The 8,282-nt window shown below is 47.0% G+C and overlaps 1 non-coding gene across 1 annotated transcript; it reads right to left on the bottom strand.

Annotated features, from left to right (window-relative positions):
* LOC102729836 (uncharacterized) lies at positions 1–6,478 on the bottom strand. Its single transcript, XR_014149231.1, has 3 exons — positions 3,696–6,478; positions 2,257–2,407; positions 1–430 (listed from the first exon to the last, which is right to left on the bottom strand). It is a non-coding gene; the product is annotated as an uncharacterized LOC102729836 (transcript).
* Between the last annotated feature and the right edge of the window lie 1,804 nt (positions 6,479–8,282).

Here is an 8,282-nt window from a genome sequence, read left to right as displayed (position 1 = left end):
TGGCTGAATCAGAGAACCGATGCTTTAATAAATAAATAAATTGGTAGTTGGTCGGGTTTGTCTTTGGGCAAATGTGTGTGTCTCCTGCACTAGCCATTAGAACCATACCACACTATAAGCATCCTGTGGTACAGCATTTGTGTCTTGGTCCATTCGAGATTGACAGGAGAAGGTCAACATTTTGTAGAGCACACCTCACAGCCAGAAATCCAAGTGCCTCTCCGTGGTGTCCCGGTGGAGAACTGCCTGGCCTCACAGCTTCCAGTTCTGGTTTGGCTGGCCCCACCAGCTGGCTTAGACACGGGACTTGCTCTTCAACAACTGTTTCTGTTTATCGCTGTGTTTTCTGGGGTTCTTTTCTTCAATCTTTTGCCACCAAGTCTTCCCATTCAGAATAAAAATATTATAGGTCATGTTCGCTGGAGGATGTCTAAAATAAAATACAACAAAACCATATTGCACAATGCTGTGTATAGGAATTCCTACCGTCTATTCATTGGGGAGTGACAGAGGCTGATGTTTCTGAGGGGTGAGCATTCTACTGCGCATCAGGAAGGTCTGTCTTGTGTGAAACTCATTTTGCCTCTGGGCACCAGAGAGCCTCTGGGAAACTCCTTTCCCCCCACCTTCTGATGACACAGGCTCTCCACAGCTTCGATTCGCCTCTATGGGATGGAGCCACAGTCTTTTTTTTTTTTTTTTTTTTTAATGAGAGAGAGAGAGAGCACATGAGAGGGGGGAGGGTCAGAGGGAGAAGCAGACTCCCCGCTGAGCAGGGAGCCCAATGTGGGACTCGATCCTGGGTCTCCAGGATCATGACCTGAGCCGAAGGCAGTCACCCAACCAACTGAGCCACCCAGGCACCCGGAGCCACAGTCTTGACCACTTCTTCTGACACCTCTAAGAGGCACAGAAGGGAAATGACAAATCCAATGGATAAGCCCCAGTCAGAACTGTGAAGTGGGTCAAGCTTATTTCCAGAATAAGCTCTTTAAATCTTCCCTTTCTAACTTCTGCCACATTCCAGGCTCCCCTTTCACTTCAGGGAACCCAGTCCTGTCTCAGAGGAGGAAGCTGGGTGTGAGGCAGTGGTGGCTGGCCTGAACGGGTTACCAGTCTCAGGAGTCTTAGTGTTTTAAAGAACTCCTTTAGGGAAAGCAATGTCACTCTTGTGGGCAAACTTAAGTACTGTAGCCTCCGAGTTGGGGGGGGGAGGGACACTTCACCCCCCGTGGCACACCACAGCCCCCTTTCTCTGTGGACAAGCTGAGTTAGGCAAGACCCGAGGGACCTTGGGAAGCTGCTTTTCCCTGTGATTAAGAAGTGTGTCTCGGGGCGCCTGGGTGGCTCAGTCGTTAAGCGTCTGCCTTCGGCTCAGGTCATGATCCCGGGGTCCTGGGATCGAGCCCTGCATCGGGCTCCTGCTTGGCGGGAAGCCTGCTTCTCCCTCTCCCACTCCCCCTGCTTGTGTTCCCTCTCTTGCTGTCTCTCTCTGTCAAATAAATAAATAAAATCTTAAAAAAAAAAAAAAGTGTGTCTCAAGGAATGCAGATGGAGGCACATAATTTCGAGATGCAGTTATTGCAAATGCATAGTCTTGTAAGCCATTTACTTTCTAGTGCCTTTCACGATTACAGCCACTGTGTCGGAGCCCTCTCATCGGGGGGATAGCAGACATATTTAGCAAGTGGTACAGACAGCCCCTGACTAGTCAACGTGGCCACTGTCAGAGCACAGCCCTGGAGGGCCACTCCTGGGCCAGGCATGAACCCTTCATTTGCAGGACTCTGGGGAAGACTGGAAAGTCTGTGGGAGGTCCTGGGAAGGTGATGTTTACCAACCAGTAGGGGGATCTTTCAATATTCTAACAATCAGGGCTACTGACCCAGGGTGAACAAGCCAAACATCAGCCCTGTGCTCATCTCCTCCACGGCCTCATCCCTCCCTGCCCTCATCTTCCTATTTTCCAATCTTTCAGCCCGAGGCTGTACCATCTCCTCTTTTAAGTGGCCCTCAGTGTGAAAACAGGTGTGGTCGAACCTAAGGGATTCTTTAGAGGCAAGCATGGTCCAAGCCAGGAAATCCATACCTAGCTGTGCATCACCACCAAGGCAGGGCTTAAAAACTCCTAGCCTGGGCCATCCGTACTCTATGAATATACAACCTAACTCCAGGATCAGCAGGAAGCTCTGGGGCAACACTGGCACAAATACCCACGAGTCCTTCGAAGGAAGGCGGGAGCTATGAGCCACTCACGATAGTTGTTTCCTCCTGATGCATGTGGTCAAGGCCAGCACCAACAACACTGTGACCACAAGGATTCCCGCCACTGAGGCGGCGGCAATGATGATGTTCCTCTGGAGGAACTGCAGAAGCTGCGCACATGGTACGTTCTTATTTTGAACATCTAAATGAAAAGGCACATGGCAAAGTAAACAGAAAGAGACAGCCCCATACAGATCTGCAGGGACAACCAGAACTGAAGACTGTAGCAACTTAGCTGCTGGCTCCAGAAGTCCTCTTGGGGACAAAACAGGCTTTGTTTAGGAAAATACACTCGTAAGCGGTTTGGCGATGACATGGGATGCTGTTTGGTGGTGGAGGTGAGAAGCTGAGGGTATGAGCCAGCAAGCAGCAAAGCAACCAAAAAGTAGAGACAACAAGGCACAGTTTGCAGGAGGAGAATGATAGGGGAGAGGTCAGATGGAAAGAGGAGTCAGGGGCCACAGAGGCAGTGGAAAGTTCTGCAATGGCTACTAAAAACAATGGAGTCAAATATTCAGTTTGAAGCTGGCCCCCATCACCCCACCCTCCCAGCTTCGGACGTTCTGCCACATATATATAACCTGCCTCAAGTCCGTAAGTTTGGGGGAATTTCATGCACAAGGGTAAACATGCCACCAGATGATCTTGAGCTCTTACAGCCTGTAGGGACTTGCAGAAATCTTGAGGGTAGATTCGGAATGCCACCGGGTGTGGGCTTTAGAGCGCAAGGCAATCTTAGCTGGAGACCCCAGCTGATATCAGGGACTCCTAGAGCTTCTGTCACTCCATTTGTAATGTGACAAAAGCAGGAATCAAGGACATGGGGCACAGACGTTCCATAACAGGAACTGGATGGTTTGGTGTGGAAAACCACTGAGGGGGCGCCTAGCAATGCAGGCAGGGGGATGCTGGCCAAGGGCCATCTTGGGTTATGGGGAGAAAATTAGAAATGTCCAACTTGCCACTTCGATCTAAGCTACAGCAAGAGGCCACAGCACCAAGCAACTCTAAGGGCCCTGTTGGAAAAAGTCAGCACATTGCCATGATGGGCAAGTTTCTACCCATTCTGAACGGGCCCAGGCTCAGGTCATCCAAGGTTGAAGATCCAGGACTAGTTAATATTTGGATTTACTCCTCCTACTTGTTAGAAAGTCTCAGTGTGCAGTAATGGAGAGGCTCAGAAGATGATGCCTATGTTAGGAATGACCCTGGTTGGGTAGAAATGACTAAAAGTAGCATCTTTTCGAAAGGGTGGTCAAATTCCCAGAGTTAGTTTAATTCATCATTTTACTGGCAGATTGTACGCTTTTGTGGGTAAATTAAAGGCATGCTGACATCTCCTTTGTAAAAATACCATGAAAGGCACAGATGCACTCTGAAGTTATCTATACTTAAGTGTCTTATTTAGCTTACACTATATAGCTTATTACCTGTCCTAACTCCTTCTTCAAGTGTTTCTTTATCTATAGCAGAAAATGGCTCATTTATATCCCTGTTGGAGAGAGAGGATTCTTTATCCCTCTTCTCTGAATTGTGACCTACAGAAGACAAAAGACAAAATGAGTTCATCTAAAAACAACCATTGGTCTGTGATTAGTTCTATTTTTTTTTAAGATTTTATCTTTAGGGGCGCCTGGGTGGTTCAGTCGTTAAGCGGCTGCCTCCGGCTCAGGTCATGATCCCAGAGTCCTGGGATCGAGTCCCACATCGGGCTCCCTGCTCAGCGGGAAGCCTGCTTCTCCCTCTTCCACTCCCCCTGCTTGTGTTCCCTCTCTCGCTGTGTCTCTCTCTGTCAAATAAATAAATAAAATCTTAAAAAAAAAAAAAGATTTTATTTTTAAGTAATCTCTACACTTACCGTGGGGCTCAAACTTACAACCCCGAGATCAAGAGTCACCTGCTCTAATGACAGAGCCAGCCAGGTGCCCCTGATTAGTTCCATTTTCATGATAAAAGTAACTTCCCCCAGGGGCGCCTGAATGGCTCAGTCAGTGAAACGTCCAACTCTCGATTTCCCCTCGGGTCATGATCTCGGGGCCATGCGATCGAGCCCTGAGGTGGGCTCCACACTCAGCGGAGTCGGCTTGTCCCTCTCCCTCTGCTCCTCCCCTGCTCACGCTCTCTCTCTCTCTCTCTCAAATAAATAAATAAATAAATAAATAAATAAAATTTTAATAAAAAATAACTTCCTCTAGAATCAAAGTGAGGAGTTAGGGAGGATTTTGGAGAAAAGTCCAAATGTACATCAATGTTTTGTTATTATTTTTTTAATCTAACAAATTCCTGGGTGACCCACCCATAGATTGAGACGGTGGTTTTCACACGTGAGTGTGCATCCAAATCACCAGGAGGCCTTAAAAGACAGACCGCTGGGCCCCACCCAAGAGTTTCTGATTCAGTAGGTCTGAGGAGGCTTGAGAATGTGTATTTCTCACAGACTACCCCGCCCCCCCACCGCCCACCGCCAAATGAGCTGGTCAGGGACCACCTTAGAGGACCTCGAGAGAATCTTTCAGTCAGTTGTTGAGCCTCTCTGACCCCAGTCTCCACAAGCGTAAGATAGAAATAATAAGACCTACCTCACAGATAGCATAATATTCATGGAAACAATTTATAAATCACGAAGTACTATAAAAATTTTTCTTAAATTGCAAGGGCAAGACAGAGTGAACTACACTGACATATGCATTTATTGGGAGAGGGGCTATAGAATGGCCGAGTAGAAACAGGCAGGGCTGAAAATCAGAAATATTAGCATCCTAACTCTTCCACTGGCTATCTTTGACTCGTTTGTATATGAGACCTTGTCAAAGGGCCTGAGTGAGTTTAGCGTGAAGAAGACTGGGAAGCCAGGAGATCTTTGTCCAACACAAGAATGGCCCTAGAAAGGGGCTGGGAGATGTTCTGAGAAGTTCCAGGAGCAAACCAGAACCAATGGGTAGGAGATCCAGCGAGATGTGTGGACTAAGAGGTTAGCAGTTAGAAAGTAAGGCTATTAAAAAGGGAATGAGGAGGGCACCTGGGTGGCTCAGTCATTAAGCGTCTGCCTTCGGCTCAGGTCATGATCCCGGGATCCTGGGATCGAGCCCCGAGTCGGGCTCCCTGCTCAGCGGGAAGCCTGCTTCTCCCTCTCCCACTTCCCCTGCTTGTGTTCCCTCTCTCACTATGTCTCTCTGTCAAATAAATAAATAAAATCTTCAAAAAATAAATAAATAAGGGAATGAGGAAGAGTGAGAAGTAATGAACCCTGTGTCCCTAGAACACTTCAAGGCTGGACCCCCCAGGCCCAGATGCCTTTGAGCTGAGCGGCAGCTTTGGCGTGAGTTTGGTGAATCTGCCTTGGCCTAGTTCTCAAAGAGGTGGAAATGAGACAATGTGGTTAACACAGCTATGGTATGAAACAACAGCCTCTTGAGGTCTTAATTACTTCTGAGGAAGGAGAAAAATGTGTTCCTTATTCAATTTGACTTAGAAAAGAGAGAAAACTTCCAACTTAACATGAGTCATAATTACCTGACTTCAGAAACGCCAGCTTGTCAAATCAGTCAAGAGATTAACAACCACAGATACACAGAAAACTCTGGACAGTGCAGAGTTAGTCCGCTAAGGGGTTACATTGGCCTTGCTCTTTCATAGAGGTGTGGAAAAGATAGACTCATCACTTGAACACAAATTTTTACCCTCCTTGTCTCTGTACCACAAACACAAAACCAGAATTAGAAGCCACTGTCTACATTTACCATCAATATGGGTTGTGATTTTGATCATTTGTTGGATTTTTTTTGGTGAGACAAAATAAGCAGTTACCGAGTTTTGCCAAATATAGTCAGTTTCCAAACCTCGTTTCAACTACAGAAAACCATTAACTATGAGAGAAGCAGTTACAGGAGCAAGGACAACAAGCTAAGCCCCACATCCATGAGGCAAACTCAATTCAAGTGCCAATCAGTCACATCCTGGGCCTGGTAAAAATGTGTCAAATGAGCCCAGAACCAAGAAATTTTGGCTTTGTGTTCAAGGAAAAGTCGAAGTCTTATGTCATCATTTCTCTCTCTTTTTCCTCTTAGGAGACTAGCACTGAAATAAGACTTTGATTGCTTCTACTCAGAGCACCCTACTGCGGCCCTATTAACTAAGACCTAGGTTCCCTTCAGCGGAGCTAAATCAATAATAGCTGGAGCTCACTGCACACCTGTGCACACTTTAACAAGACACGTCACTTCTCAAAAAAAAAAAAATCATTTCCTCAGCCCTCTTCCTACCCAGCCCTTTTTACCATTAATTTTGGGGGGGAATGGTCACGGCTGCTAATGAAGATTTGTGGATTTCCTAGTGCAGCAGAATAGCTTCAGAGCAGCTCCTGGCCTCTGAAGAGGGGCCTGGTCAGACTCCTTTTCTTGTGTAGTGTGACCTCTACTACTGTCTGCGGGGAGGTCTCTTCTTAATTCACTCTCTCTACTCAAAAAACCTTAGTTAGCAGAACTGCCTCTCTTTTGTCGTCTCAAAGCTCCATGCAAATACAACCTGAAGCACATTTTTTTTTAAGATTTTATTCATTTATTTGAGAGAGAGAATGAGAGAGAGAGAGCACGAGAGAGGGGGAGGGTCAGAGGGAGAAGCAGACTCCCCACTGAGCAGATAACCCCGTGTGGAAGGCAGCCGCTCAACCAACTGAGCCACCCAGGTGCCCCTGAAGCACTTTTTAAGCACCTTCCATTTTAGCGGATTTATAGCTAATAATTATGGATGACACCGACTTTCCTATTAGCAGTGAGCTCTTGGAGGACACAAGTGCCTTGTTCAGCTCTCTACTCCTGGCACAGCACCTCTCACCGAGTAGGAGATCAATAGCTAGGTCTTGAGTGAGAGAAGGAAACTTGAAGACTCTTGACTGCAACCTCATGAGAAACTCTAAGCCAGAACCACCCAGCTAAGCCTGATTCATTGGCCAAGGCTGCAGTCCTTTGAAGGCTGACTGGCACCAGAGGGTCTGCTTCCAAAATGACTCACTCATACAGCTGTTGGCAGAAGGCCTCATCTCCCCACTGGCTGGAGGCAGGAGGGCCCAGTTGCTCACCACAAGGGCCTTTCCTTAAGTCAGTGGACACTGCTGGAATGTCGTCACAACATGGCAACTGACTTTCCCCAGAGTGAGCAATTCAAGAGATAGCTGGGCAGAAACCACAATGTCTTTGATGACCTAATCTATGAAGTAGCACACCATCACTTCTGTCACGTTCTATTCATTCGAAGCAAGTCACTCAGTCCAGCCCACACTCAAGGGGAGGGGTATCAAAGAATTTGTGGACCTATTTTAAAACCACAGTAGAAATGAAATTCCAAGGAAGACAGCTGAAGAAAGGAAATATTTGCTTATGTCCATATAAACATAAGGATTTGAATCAGCTACCTCAGGTTTTGTGGATGGAGAGAAGTAACACCATTACAAAGGGATCTACACTCTACCGGAAGCCTGGAATTGGGTATGTGACCCATCCCATTAAGCAGAGACGCCTGAATGATTGAACCACGTGCTGAGGTTGAACCATATGAAATTAGAGCTATTTGACCAGTTTTTAAAAATTTTTATTTATTTATTTTAGAGAGAGAGAGCAGGAGGGAGGGGCAGAGGGAGAGGGAGAGAGAATCTCAAGCACACTCCCTGCTGAGCTCAGAGCCTGATGCAGGGCTCAATCCCATGACCCTGAGGTCATGACCTGAGCTGAAATTAAGGGTTGAACACTTAACTGCCTGAGCCACCCAGGCGCCCCTTAACCACTTATGACCTACAAAAAAACAGTAAGTTCAAATGATTCAACCTGACATTATAGTTCCAAGGGAAGTTTTCTTTTTTTTTTTAAGATTTTATTTATTTATTCATGAGAGACAGAGAGAGAGAGAGGCAGAGGGAGAAGCAGGCTCCCAAGGAGCAGAGAGCCCGATGCGGGACTCGATCCCAGGACCCTGGGATCATGACCTGAGCTGAGGGCAGACGCTTAACCATCTGAGCCACCCAG

This window comes from Leptonychotes weddellii, chromosome 10 (genome assembly GCF_054177405.1).
Source record: "Leptonychotes weddellii isolate Sample4059 chromosome 10, ASM5417740v2, whole genome shotgun sequence".
In the NCBI taxonomy this organism is placed as follows: domain Eukaryota; kingdom Metazoa; phylum Chordata; class Mammalia; order Carnivora; family Phocidae; genus Leptonychotes; species Leptonychotes weddellii.
This window is presented reverse-complemented; position numbering and strand designations above follow the sequence as displayed.